This window comes from Protopterus annectens, chromosome 2.part1 (assembly GCF_019279795.1).
Source record: "Protopterus annectens isolate FY-2018-M chromosome 2.part1, PAN1.0, whole genome shotgun sequence".
Lineage (NCBI taxonomy): Eukaryota > Metazoa > Chordata > Ceratodontiformes > Protopteridae > Protopterus > Protopterus annectens.
The window spans coordinates 1,917,476,514-1,917,491,675 of record NC_056729.1 but is presented as its reverse complement, the minus strand read 5'-3'; positions in this window follow the sequence as shown (position 1 = coordinate 1,917,491,675).

The window sequence follows — 15,162 nt, the reverse complement described above, 5'->3', positions numbered from 1 at the left end:
ATTCATGTCCCATGGAGGCTGTCTTTTTGGCTTTGAGAGGGCAGTGATGCCCTGTTCCCTAGTGAAAAGGGTTGGGTGGGCAGGTACTGGGGATGTTCTGCTTTATTGATGGGGGGACAGAGGGGAGACATTTCTGCTGAATCTGTCACCCAGTATATTGGCTGTAAGTACAGCATTTGTGTATGCGGTGTCCTTGACCACCAACACTGAACAGATCTGGAAGCTTTATTTGAGACTGCAGACAAATGTGAAGAAGGCCTTATGATTGTCTGTCGTAGATGTGGGCAATTTGGGCTCGGAGTTCCCTTTAGAGGATTTCACTGGTGATTTTATTTTTTTTTGTTCAGGCTAAGGCAAGATTGCTCAAAAACACTAGAACAATAAATAATGATAAAAACACATATATAAATGAAAATTATATAGATTTATCATATTATATTTATTTATTATTTATTTATTTTACATTTGTTGACCGGGAAGGTCCGACTGGATACATGTACATGTCCATTTTCAATGGGGAGAAAGAAAAACAACTCCAAATAGGACAAATGAGTAAACGAAATGTTGACAAAATACAGATTGTTCTCCTTAGGTAGTTTACACAAAAAATAGGAGACATTTTAAAGTATTTCAATACAATTACTCCAAGATACAACATAGGTGGAGTGCATAGTATAAAAATGTTACATACACATAGTATAGCATTCTTATCTCCTTTTAGATTGACCCTTTGGATAGTTTTATTGGGTACTTAGTGTAGGAAGCAAAGTCTAGAGATTTACATGGAAGAGGGAGAAGAGGGAATCAGATGCGAGTAGAGGTAGGTTAAATAAGGTAGACCTGGTAGAAGACTAACTATATGGCTGAGTCAGGGACTCAGTCTCTGGACTTCAAATTGGCAAAGCCATGTTTTTTTAAAGAGGTTAGCACTTTTGAAAAGTTTAATGGAGGGAATGTTGGTGAGGGGGGGTGAAGGGAGTTCCATATTTTTTTCGTGCGCTGGCAAAGAGTCGTCTCCTCTGCATTTGTTTACTTTTTGAGCTAGTAGCTTTAGCTTGTTTGAGGAAGTAAACTATTTGAGTGGAGATTGTTTGATTAAGTAAGTTTTTCAGTGGGGTTTTGTCAGATTGTTTAAGAATTTTAAATGCTACTATGAGTTGGCTCTGCTGGAGAAGGTTAGGGAGGGAATTTCCAACCCAGGCTTTGTAGAGTTGCTACAATGATGATGTTTCTGAGAGACATGCCGGTGCAAATCTGGCTATATGATTATAAGAACATGTTAGTTTGTTTACTTCAGTTGTGTTAAGATTTGTAAGGATAGAGGGAGGCATATAGGAGGTGAGGAGAGAGGATGGGAATGGGGCATTGTTTTTTTTATTAGAAGAAAGTTTTATTCGATAGGCGACCGGGCGAGTTTTTATTAAAGGTTTTAATAGTCTGATTGTTATGGATATCATATCTAAGTTTATTGTCAATGGTAACTCCCAGTAGTTTAGTGTAGGGGAGATAGTTGTCCCATTTTGGATTGAATAGAAAGGGTGTGAAGATTAGCAGTTTGGTTTTGTTTGGATTAAGGATAGGTTGACTTCCCATTAATCAATTCTCTACTGCCGTGAAACAGTATTGTGTTTTTGATAACAAATTAACTGGAGATGAGTCAGAGCATGCTAATGTCCAGTCATCGGCATATTGAATACAGGTGGCGTCTGGGATGGCTTTGTAGAGGTCATTTATGAAGACAGAAAAGAGAAGCGGTCCCAATATGGAACCTTGAGGAACCCCTATGGTATTAGATAGGAGGCTATTTTGCCAGAGTACAGCTTGCTGTCTCTCTGAGAGATAGGCTTGAAACCACTCTAGAGTTTGGTTGTCTAAATGGAGATTTTTAGGGTATTATGAAGTAGTTGATGGTTCACCATATCAAAGGCCTTTGATAGGTCCAGAAAGAGAGCTGATGATATTTTTTCTTATTCGGTTGTGGTTAATTGTGTCAGTAAAGAGAAGGGCAGTGGTTGTACTATGGTGTGGTCTAAAGCCATGTTGAGGTTGTTCTGGATAAGATAGCAAAGAAGCTGTCTATGTACATTTCCATGATTTTGGCCAATGGTGACAATATAGCTATGGGCCTGTAATTTGACAGTTCTGTCGATGAGCCTCCTTTATGGAGTGGTATTGATATTTTTCATATTGAGGGTTAAAGCCCGACTGGACGATTGATGAGTATAGAGATGGGGTAAGCTATAACATCAGCAGCTTTTTGTAAGTATTCGGCTGGGAGAAGGTCTGCGGAGAGAGTAGTTGGTTTTAGTTTCTTCAGTAGTGAGCATATATAGGCAGTGGGGACAGGTTGAAATTAAAAGGTGGGTATGGACTTTAGGGTGATATCTGTTATCTGGGGGTTGGTAGTTGATAGCTAGTTGGCTAGGGATTGTATAGTGTCGAGTGAAGGATTATTAAAAGGAATTGGCTACTTCCTCTGGGATTTTATCCGATAGTTTTTCTGGGGTAGGAGTTGAGCTTTTACCTGGATGTAGTAGATTGTTTAAATTGGCCCAGAATTTTTGGGGATTGTTTTGGTGTTTGTATTGTAGTTGACAATAGTAGTTTTTTTGTCTATGGTTATAGATTTTTTGTTCAGATTTCTTTGCTGTTGAAATTTAATGCGGTCTAGGGGGGGACTTGGTTTTGTGATAGGTTAGGTTTTGTTTCTTAGTTTAATTAGGGATTTGGTCTCTTTTGGTAGCCAGTGCTATTTTTGTTTTAATTCTAATTAGTTAAGTGTGAGACTCAAACTCAAGTAGAAATGTGTATTGTATTAAAATTTACTCCTGCCTCCTCCTAAGGGAAGATGTGAGGGATGATTGTAGACTTAAGTTCTGTCTGAAATTTTGTGAGGTCAAAGTGTTTCCTGTTTCTAACCTACCTGTACATGGGCTGATTCGAGTATGTTATCTTGTTTTTCTTTAGGTAGGTGATGAGGTGATCACTAAGGTCATTTGGAAGGGTCCCTGATACATAGGTATGATGTTGACTGTTTATTAGGATCCAGTCTAGGATACTCTCTTTTTGTTTGTTATTACCTATTCTGGTAGGGGAAGATATGTTCTGTGGAATCCGTGGGATTTATTATTGTTGTGAGTTAACTGAGGAACATTGGTTCCAGTCCAAGTTAACATCACCTAGGATAATGGTTTCTTGAGAGTAATTGTTTGATAGCCAGCTGAGAAGGTTTTCAATTGTTTCAGCATTTTTCCCAGGGGATATGGAGTCCACGATTAGATTATTTTTTCCTTTTAGTTCTCTTTTTTTTGCTAGTATTTATTTCAGGGCGTTGGAGGTCTATGGTGGCTGAATGATAGTGACATTTTAGTTACTTTTTTTTGTAGAGCACCTACCACCGCCCTTACTTTTTGTTTAGTCGATCAACTCTGTGTATATTATAGCCAGGTGGGATAATCTCATTATCCTTGGTCATGGTTTTTAACCAGGTTTAGTTAAAGCATTATTTTCTGGGAGCGTTCCTCCTATTAGCATGTAAGTTATGTATCTTATTATTTAGACTTCTTATATTTAAGTGGTATATTTGGAGGGAGTTGGATGTATTCTTGGAAGGTGGTCGGATGTTTAAGCTTGGTGTTGACATAGGGCCTGGGTTTGGGGAGTGGTCCCACATCTTTGAGTTATTTTAAGCTTGGTTGTTGACATAGGGCCTGGGGTGGGTGGATGTCCCCATCTAGTTATATGTTTTCCTAGAAAGTCTAATAGTCTCATAAGTTTAAATAGTTGTTTGTAATCCTGTTTGGATTTAGGGGTACTTTTTGAGTTTATGCAGGTAGTGATAGTTTGTCAGTGGTGATTGACTGTTGGGATTAAGTGCACTGTGTAGCACTTCTCAGCGATGATGAGATAGATATTACTTGGGGGTAGTAGGGTAGATAGTAGCCTGTCTTGGTCTTCTCTATATAGTTAGTTAGCAGGTATAGAGTGGGTACACATAGGTAGGGTAAGTATTAGCTTTTAGCATTGATTTAGTTATAGTGGGTGTGGTGGATTTCATTTTCATGGGGTAATGGAGCTTTTGGTATAAGAGGATATATAGAGAGGGTTAGATAGAGTGGGAGGAGTCTTGCAGGTGATTTTGTGTGGCTAGAGAGAGAGAGGAGGTGTGGTTATGTAGGTATAAATGTAGGCGTGCTGAAGTAGTGGGATATGGGGGGGGGGGATTGGGGCATGGGAGGCGGAGCCCGGCTTGGCCAGTGAGTATTATTTTATTATTTTAGCTCCAGAGGCCAGACGTGGCTGGAGGGATATGGGGCATGGGGGCAGGGGTGGGGAAGCGAGGCGTGGGTAGATGGAGTGAGCTTTTATCAGTCTAGACTAAGCACCAGGAGACCAGATGAAAATAAGGTAATTTGTGCCACCAGTGATGTACAACTCACTAAATTATACTTGTTTGTAAGAACTAATTCTGGGAAGATTAATAAGTTGTAGTTTGGAGGGGTAGTTTACTGCCGTACTTTTGAAACCAATCGCTACTCTTAACAGTATTAGTTAGACTTTATTCTGTGTGTAACTATTTCAGAGGTATTGACCTTATCAGTTCCTTAACAATTGTTGTCCTGCTGGTGGGTACAGCTTAACTGTGCCTGCTGTTTAGGTGCAGCGACTATCTTAAGAGAGGGTCTTGAATCCTATCACCTGTGGGGCAAGTGGTCAGTACCTAAAAGGAGATACAACATATATACAATGCTATGGTTAGGAGTCTTCTTCTCTAATATCCATGTTCTGTAGATATAGCACGACAACTGTAAGGTTAAAGCACAGACTGGAAATTTCACTAGTAAATTATTCTATGATGCTTCTAGTTTAGTTGGAGTACATATATTAAAATAATTACATGAATAAACAAACTGCCACTCCGTAAAATAGTAGATAAAGTTACTTATGATTATTTATCATAATGGTAAAGACCACACTGAAAGCCAAAAGAATCGTTATTGGTGTATCCTGGTACCTCTGCTAATGCCATCAAGGGATGATTTACACACCAAAAAACCATGGCTTTTATATTACATCAATTAAACAAGTAAACAATTACACACATAAGTATTCAATTCCATACCCCAAAAATTTGCCTTCTAAAGTGATACACCATATGCCCACAAAAAACAATACTGTATGTGAAAATTATATATCTAAAACTTTAAACATTATAATTAACTTCCAAGTTTAAACCCCCTGGATATAAGGTTTCAAAATTAATAATAAACCTAGTTTCCAAACTCAACAATTTATTTATATACATCTCCCCATGCTGTTGCATAGGCTGAGCTAGCACACTGAAAAACAATGTGGAATCAGATCCCCCATAATGTGTCCAAAAATGGTGAGCAACTGGGCTATCCATTCTATGATGCCTGATGTCCCCCAAAGTGTTCTAAACCATGTTTTTTAACTTGTCTTTTCATCTGCCCTATATACCATAGCTCAACCTATGCAACAGCATGGGCAGATGCATAAAAATAAATTGTTGAGTTTGTAAACTAGGTTTAGTATTAATTTTGAAACCTTATATCCAGGGGGTTTAAACTTGGAAGTTAATTATAATGTTTAAAGTTTTAGATATACAATTTTCACATACAGTATTTTTTTGTTTTGTGGGCATATGGTGTATCACTTTTAGAAGGTAAATTTTTGGGGTATGGATTTGAATACTTAAGTATGTAATTGTTTAATTGTTTAATTGATGTAATGTAAAAGCCATTTTTTTGGTGTGTAAATCATCCTTTGAAGGTATAAGCCAAGGTAACAAGAGACACCAGTAAAAATTCTTTTGGCTTTCAGTGTGGTCCTACACGTATTTTTATCATTAAGGAGAGATTGCTTCCAGTTTTGCACCTGCTCCTTCTTGGTCCTGGACAGCAATGTTATCCTTTTGTTATATAGTGCCTTTATTGTAGATGTTTCCTGACAGGTTTACTCTCTCTTGCAGAGGATGATGTTGTACTGTCAGGTATTCCTGATTCCATACATCTATATGTGTGTGCGTGTGTGTGTGTGTGTGTGTGTGTGTGTGTGTGTGTGTGTGTGTGTGATTCTATATATATATATATATATATATATATATATATATATATATATATATATATATATATATATATATACCGGTATAGTACTTCTTTGGTGTACATTTGGACATTGGTGCCTGTTTCTTGGGTGGGGGAGGAGGATGTGCAGCTTTTTTATACAATCGCTCAGGTGGCTGTGATCAGCTTGGGAGACATTTTCATTTTACCATGGCTAGAAGGGGATCAGGAGAGATGGTGATATCGAAAGTGACTGTTTTTTGTCAAATCTTGCCAGGGAGGTTGATACCATAGGGGTGCTGCAGTGGTTAATCATGTTGCCTACTGCCAAGTCCAACATATGTTTCACATCTTGTGGGGGTATATGTGCTTAGGACTTAGCATTGATAATATGGGGGAATCTCTGTAAATTTCTGTTCTGGCACGGTTGTTTTTTCCAATCTATGGTTGGGTTATTAAAGTCAGCCAGGATCAGGGTAAAGGGTTGAATCTTGACAGATTTGTAGAGGGCCAGATAGGTAGGGTGGGCATCCTGAATTAAATATGTTGCTCTGTGCCTAACTATAATTTGAATAATGGTCTTGTCAATGGTTAACTGCACTTGGGGTGTCTCGTGTGTCAGACTGTTTGACCAGCTTGGAGGTGTGTGTCTGTTTTATATATATTTATACTCCACCTCCTTTGGCTTTGCTGCCCAAATTTTGGAGTCTAGCTGTGTGAAAGTATAACTGACAAGTAAGGATGGGTTGCCCTCTGCAGCTGTGGCCCAGGTTTCTGTGAGTGCACACATTTCAGCATCTTCCAGGGTTAAGAATGTTTGCAATGAGTGCATTTTCATGTTTAGACTCCTCGCATTTAGCAGCATGACCTTTAAGTTGTGTTTTGTTGAGAGTTTCATGTTGGTAGTAACGGCCACATGACTTTCCCTAAAACAGCCACTATGGGGGAGGCAAGGGCCTTTGCCAGAAGCCTGAAGCCCATCTGAGACAGATGCAGGCCATCTCTAGCAAAGCAGCATGGTCTATTGATCATATCTTCCCAGGCTGTCAGGCACTGGATCCCCATGGGACAACACCAGAAAGTCAGCCACTTGTTACTGTCAGTCATTTTCTGTTTGTATTGAGGCATCATTCTGGGTGACAGCAGAATGCTGCTTAAGCCTAGGGACATACCTGCATGGGACACATATTCAGCATGCTCAGTCATGTATGTCTTCCTATAGTCCAATGAGGTACGTCTAAAGTCATTCACATCAACATGGACTAGGACAGACTCATAACAATACCTGTTGTACGAGACTTCAATACATGTGTGATTTGGTGGATGATGGCACCTCACAAACAACTTAATGGTACTGTCTCCTTATGCAGCTTGGTTAGAGGCACATCTGTGTGTCTTACATTGAAGTCTTTTATGAGTAATATGTTGGGTTTATGGTTGGATCTTAGTAGTTGCCTGACAGTGGTGTGTGGACTATGCATGGTATGTGGTGTGGAGGTTTGTGGAGTTCTCGTGTGTTTTTGGCTCTGAGGTGTCCTTTGTTTTGGTTTGTATTTGTTGAGGACCACCACATATGTGGGTGTGTATTGTGTAGTTGTGGGTGATGTTTACGGACTGCATATACTGGAGGGAATCTATGTTACTGCACAATTTGTTCTGGTGTGCACATTCTCCATTTGTCTGGCCAGTGGGTCCCCTTCCCCTTATATGTGTCACTTTGACCTTTTGTAGTGCAGTCATAGGCTTTGACCACAGTTGCTGCTATTATGTATTTGTTTTTCTGGTGTGAGTGGGGTAGAAGTTATACATCACATGAGTGGGGTAGAAGTTATAACATAACATGCAGGGTTATGACTTCACACCTCTGAGTGTAACTGTTCATGGGATCATAGGAGATTACTAGGCTAATGGCTCTGAGGCCCTTACAAGCCTAGGCCAGAATATATCCCCAGAAAAGAAAACACAATCAGCAGCTGCCAGCCTTCTCAATGAGGGACACAGGTGGCACCTGGCACAGATTTTTGGTTGCCCATCCACTCATCAAGGTTGCACTTGAAGAAGGTCAGCAATGTACTCTGTTTAATATGTGTGGGAAGTATATTCTAGAGCTGGAGAAGCCTCTGGGAGACAAGCCTGTCTCTCCAGGAGGGTTTGTTAATGTCACATATTAGATTTAAGACTTTTGATGAGGTATTACGTGAGGAGTTAGACATACAGATATGGAGCATCTGTACTAGAGCAGGGTCTGAGATTGCCTTGTAAGCAAGACATGAGTCACCTCTGATCAATCTGTATGATACAGAGTAGAGTGATACTGATTTGAGCCTGTTCGCATTGGACAGGTGATGGAGGCTACAGATTCTCTTTGTGAGGTATTTCTGTGGCCTTTCCAGTTGGTGCAGGTGTTTGGAAAGGTACATATCAAACGGGGCGTTGTACTCAATTATTGGCCTAATGACAGCAGAGTGCAGAGGGGTAACAATCTCCTTTTTTCTGGATGCAATCCCTTCACTTATGAGATGAACCAAGTAAAAAACATTTTTGACCACTGCTGCTACATGATGGTCAAACGTGAGATTGTTGTCAACATGTGTATCCAGGTCTCTCAGCACAGGTTGTGTGCTTTGGGGTTTGCCGCTAATGTGGTAATCAGTAGGGGCTGTGTTTTTCATGAATGGTATGCTAATACATTTGTTTTGCATTTTACTTCAGGCCATGATTTTGGCACCAGTCATTTCTTGCTGTGAGACCCTCTTGAATTATGTTATTATCATTTGGGGAGTCAGAGACAGCACCTAAGTTACAGTCATCTATAAATGTGGTCAGTCACACCCCTTTTGTTTTTTCCTGGACCTCGTTGAAGTAGATAGCAAACAATAGGGGTCCTAGGACAGATCCCTGGGAGACACCACTAGTGACAGGTCTGATATTGGTAGTAGCACCTATATTGACCTTGTGGGTCCTATCAGTAAGCCAATTGGGCACCAACATGATGACATAGGTATTTACACCAAGTTCTGTTAGCTTTTCAATGATGCCCGAGTCAGGGTTTGTGTCAAAGGCTTTGGCCAAGTCAAGGTAAGCTGTGTGTACTGACTTTCCCTCATCTAGTGCCTTGGTGGCAGTCTCAAAGAAGTCAACCAAGTTCAACAGGAAAAATCTGCCCTTGAGGAATTCGAACTGTGTGTGGTCAAGTGCTTGAAGATTGCCTATGTCCTTGTTTATGATGTGCATAATACTAATACTCTCCATGACCTTATAGATCAGACTTGTTTCCAGGATAAGTAGTAGCACCACCTTTGTGTAAAGGGATGACGATGGCAGTTCTCCAATCTGCTGGAATGAGACCTGTACTTCGGTTATGGTTGAGTAGAGTGCTCAATGGCAAGGCTACTTCTTGTCGGAGATGTTGCAGAAGACAGCTTGGGATACTATCAGGTCCCATGGCAGCTGTGTTGTTTGGCTTGGACAGGGACTTTAACACTTGATCTACAGAGATGTGACATGCAGGGCAAGTATAAGGGCTGTAAAATGTGCCTTTGGGCAGGGACAGGGGGTGATGTTTGTGCTGCACCTATCTGCTAGCAGGTTGGCTAAGTTGACAGGATCAGTGTAAGTGGCACCATTAAGAAGTCATTCAGAACAAACCTGGTGTTAGCCATGGAGGTTTCCTGACATAACTGAGAAAGGCTTTGTGGTTAGCCTTTTTTTCAGTGGCTAGTTTCAATTCATAATTGGCTTTGGAGGATTTTAGTAATCTACTTTGCTTGTTGAGGCTAAGGAGGGAGTTTTTCCAGTTGGGAATTTGTGCCTTTTTACCCTTGGACAACAGCTGCTTCCTTTTGTTGTAAAGCCTGTTGATAGAGAATGTCCACCACATAGGTTTGTGTTTCCTTGAGGAGCAGGTTTTCATTCTGTTGGGTATGCCTGAGTCCATGCAGTTGTACAGGTGCTTATATACTGCACTGGCAAACTGTTCAGAATATTTGTCTGCATCCTCTGGGGGGTGGTGGCATGTATCTACTGATACCTACCCTTAGAAGGTTGTGGTTAGTTTATAAGATGTAGAAGTCAGAAGAACAGAACCTGTTTAGCAGATTGTCTATCATTGCACCCCTACATCTGCTGTGGTCCTCAGACTTTGTGTTGCAATGTTATTATAAGGCTACATGTTGGCCATAGCTGTCAAACCATCACAGACTGGCATATGGACAGGCCCATATATAACAGTCAGACACAGGCCCACACAGGGGGACAGGGTGTTAATATTGCTCTATGATATGTAGACAGTTTGGAGACAGTTTGGAGAATGCTTTTTCTTATGGGTATGAAGTCTGCTTCTCCACTGTCTGCCATTGATGTTTTCACATTAGCCTTTCTTGTTCTGCATGTAGTTTGGCAAGCAAATACAATGTTATGACAAGCAAAACAGATATATGAGACATACTTGTGGTCCTTCTGTGACACCCTGTCATTCCAGGGGTATGGCTGGTGCCCAGTGACTTGTTGTCAGTACTGACACAGTAGGGAGGCAGCCATTTATAACTTGGCATTACACTGACTTTCAAACATCTGCTCTGTTACTAGCCACTGTATAGGTTACTCTGAGCTATGTACTCTCCAGATGTGTGGGCCCTTGTCCCTAAATTGTCCAGCTTTCCTGCAGTAATGAATATTGACTTCTGTACAGTATGTACTACTTCTACTGTAGGTGTAGCTGACATGCAACATAGTTTGCACGGACGGTCTTGAAATATGGACCCTGTTAACCACAGTATTGTACTTAGACCACTAAGCCACAACAGCCAAGAGTAAGTGCTGCCTACTTCTTGACAGTATCAACCATGCATATACATAGCTCATTGACCCCTGAATATTGTGGACGTGCTACAAGTTAGCAAGTTGATTGGGACAACCCTGGGAATGTGTGCTCTGCTGCTATTACTCTACAAATATAATTGTTTGTGCTTTTCTATGGGAAGACAAGTGTGTTGGGGGGGGGGAGCATATCTCTTAACTGTACACATTACTACAGATTGTCCAGATGTTTGCTTTACATTTTGGTTCCATTTAGCATAGTATTGTGCTTGCCTTGCAGAATACTGGCATATCACTAGAGACCAAAAGTTAGACAGTTATGACATTTGAATTTCAGACTTCTTACCCTTAGGAGACTTAAGACAACTGCAAGACCTGCTGTGATATCACCGTGTAAGTTTGTAAGTGGACTATTTCATCATTATCTCTATTTGTGAGCCTTTGCCAAACATTTCTTTCTGGCTTTGAACAGCTGACTTGCTGGGAAAGGCTGAGAGGTGTGTATGGGACTCCAACATTGACATCCATGCATGTGACCTATGTCCCCACAGTTTGTTAGTCCTCTACACATACTGCAGTGGGTTTTGTTACCTGGGGACTACTGCATATTCTGGGTAAGCCAGTATTTGTGGACATTTCCTGTTGTCCCACATAGCTGTCAGTTGTCTTCTGCTATCCTGGTAGGCCGCCCCATTCCCTTGCATACATGCAGCGATACCACAGATATGCTACACAACATAATACACCATTAATTTGTTGTTAAGAAGAGTGACTTACCTTGTGCCTGTAGCAATTGTGAGGACAGTGCTTGAGGGCTGACTCTGTCGGATGCACACAGTACACAGCCTATACTTAGTAAGGTACAGGTAGTGTGATATGTGTGGCATCCTTTTTACTGTGTGTGTGTGTGGGTCAGAGAGGTGGGGTCAGTCCCTGGGTCCCTAGGGTGCCAGTGTATGTGCTATGCATTGGCTCTTTGCCAAGGCCAGGGCATACTGGGCATCCCTACATCTGCCTACAGAGAGAGGCTCAGGGGTTCTTCCTCTGTGTCCCCCTGTGCCTGTGAGGACCTTGGAAATGGTGGGGGGCTTTGTGTCCCTTCCCTGTGATGTTACTGCTGCAGCTGTTTCCACAGGATCATACTGTATAGCATGGCAGATACTATGAACATGTGTGCACATGTGGCTGGAGAGTACTGCAAGGCTCCAGCAGATATGTCAAGACAGCAGAACTGTGACTTGAGCAGCCCAAACACATGCTCTATGTTGTTTCTAGTTTGTGCGTGTGCCTCATTATGGCATTCTTCAGTGTGTCTGTGTGTGTGAGTGTGTGTGCATGCATGTGTGTGTGTGTGTGTGTGTGTGTGTGTGTGTGTCCTTTTCTGATGGATGTCATCATCCACTGTTCCAGTGCATAGCCTGCATCCCCATGAGATGGCCATATGGGATGTCCCCCCTGGCAAATGCCTGGTACAGCTGTGAGGCATGCCAGATGTGGGAGTCGTGATAACTGCCAGGGTTGTCAGCACACACATTGATGATAATGCCCTTGGCATTGCACGCAACCTGGCAGTTGATGGAGTGATAGACTTTGAGGTTGACATAGACTCTACCCTCTTCACTGGGTGGTGCTTTGATGTGGTCATGGGTGTAGTCTATGGCACCCAGCACCTCTGGGTAGTTTGCTTCATAGTGGAAGAGACACATATTGGTGGTCCTCTCCTCATGGGTGCTGAGAAAATAAATGTGCTCCCTGACATGTTTTAGCATGACATCCAGGAACTGGTGGAGTACCCTGGATCTGGATGCCTGTGAGACTCCCATGATGTCCCCAGTAGGTCTTTGGAAAGTACCTGTAGATAGTATTCTTAAGGCTACACATACCTTTGTTTCCACTGGGATGGATTCCCTTCTGTTGGCTCTGGATCTGAAATGAGGGTGGCAGAGCTTGGTGAGTTGGTGAAGTATGCTCCTGTCCACCCTGTAGTGCTCTACTATCTCCAGCTCATGTAGCCCCTGAAAGGTTACCCTGGGTCTAAACACTCTTCTCCTCCTCAGTCTGGCCAGTTGTCAGCATCATCCTCGTCACCTCCCTCAGTCTGTAGCACATAGAGATGTAGCAAAGCAGCAGCAGCCCCTATCATTTTGTCAGTTTTAATTCTGAAGTGTGTACTTCAATGGTGCAATATGGGGAAATCAGATTGAAGGGTGTTTGCATACATTATACTTGTGTGCTGCTGATGAGATTGGCTGACTATGATGCATTCCACTTGCCAGCTACATTACTGAGGGGTTTGAATGGGCCACTACTAGTGGCAGAAGCCTTATTAGACTTTTATAGTCAATTGCCTTTTGTCTGCTATTTCCTTTTATTTTATTTTATTCCCATTTCCTCCAGTTTTAAGCCTTTAAAACTGTTGCAGCTAGTGTGGACATTGCTGAGTAGAAAGGGACCTAGCCTGGAAACAAACACACTCAGCATTTCTGAAACCAGCTATGCATAGCTAAGCAGCCTCAGATTCAGCCCTTTGCTTAGCTGTGCTTAGCAGTTGCAGAAATGCTGAGCAGTGCTTAGCAGTGTACAAATCCACTTATCTGGGCTGAATGCTGCTTAGAATTAAACCTTTAAGCAATGCTCAAACTGGCTAAGCAGAGCTAAGCACTGCCAAACATTGCTCAGTCTTCATTTAAAAATGTATGAATTGGACATTAATTGCTCATTACTGACTTACTATTAAATGTTATATTTTACATTACATGAGCTCCCCCCTATGTGTTTTGATTACATTACCTTGGGGTGTGACTGTACTGTATGGGACACTTGTGTTTACATGGGAGAGTTCACATCATATATCCACTGACACTAGAAATTCAGACCAGCTACACTACCCTGGTTAACAAATATCAATTACTACATCATTAAATAAAAAAAAAAAATAATAATGCTTTCTCACATAAAAGCTGAATGACCTATTTTGTTATTCGAACCATGAACTACTGCATGCAAAGCCAGAACTCTAGCCAATAAGCTATCTTGGCAGTAAAGATTTTAACTATGCATTTCTATATAGCTCGTTCATGATACAAATACAGTGGAAAAAAACAACCATTTTAAACATATATCAAAACTTGTCATTCTATCAACTTTCAAAGTTTGTAGGTGCAAAATTTAAAAACTGTCCATATTTCTGGCCTTTTGCCCCATTTTTTAGTGCTGCCTTTGTCCAGACTTCTTGCTCTAAGAGGTTTAGAGGTGTGTGTCCGAGGACATTATTTTAATGTAAAGTGTACAGCACTTTCACAGTACAGGGGGTGTGTTACAGTTCCTTGCATACACGCCCTGCATTCCATTCCATTCACAGATCTTCTTTTCAGTGTCCACGGACAATGAAGGGTTTGTAAGCTCCAATGTGTTTACACCAAGCATGACGCACCCCTTTTCATGTCAGCTGCCTCTTCTGCCTACACCACCACATTATAGTCCCTACACAGTTAGGTACCTGCAGACATGGTTACCCATTTTGCCATTTAGTAAACTTAGCTCATTTGTATACACCTAATTACCTACACCCTAGTTACAGCACTACACGAGAGCCTTTATCCTTAGCAACCACTGTCACCTGTCATTATATGAGTCTGCTTGCTGGCCAGTATAATGGGGAATTTACTTTTAACTTAAACAATCCCCTTTTAATGTTTTAAATATATATTTTGTCAGATCCCATGCTTGGGTGCCGCTGCACTCCACTTAAACATAGCATATGCACATGTAAAATGTATTTTTGATTTTTAATATTTTGCATCAGTTTTACATGCCAATGGCTATAGTTTTGGTCTTAAGCATGTCTGATGCAACTAATATATGCTTTACTTTGAGTTGTCATAGTCCCATTTTTTATTTTGCACTCTTGTACATGGACAGTTCAGACACAGCTCCTACATGGATGCCAGTCTCCTACCTGTAACAGTAAATCACCTCATTTGCATGGTTTTCACCAGCAAATGAGGTTATTTACATTCCGTGATCATCTCCGTGGATGAACAGTGCTGGGAGTCTCGTGCACACCCCAACACTGTTTCTTGGATCGCACAGCCTCAGAACTAAGTGTTTGGGTTGTGGCACTATGCTTACACAGAGATTAGCTCTGTGTAAGTTATATTGAATTACCCCCATGGTTTTAATTTAAAATTTGAAAATGCCATATTTTTTATAAGTGGTAGCAAATGATCCTAATATTTTGATTGGTACTGAAATTATC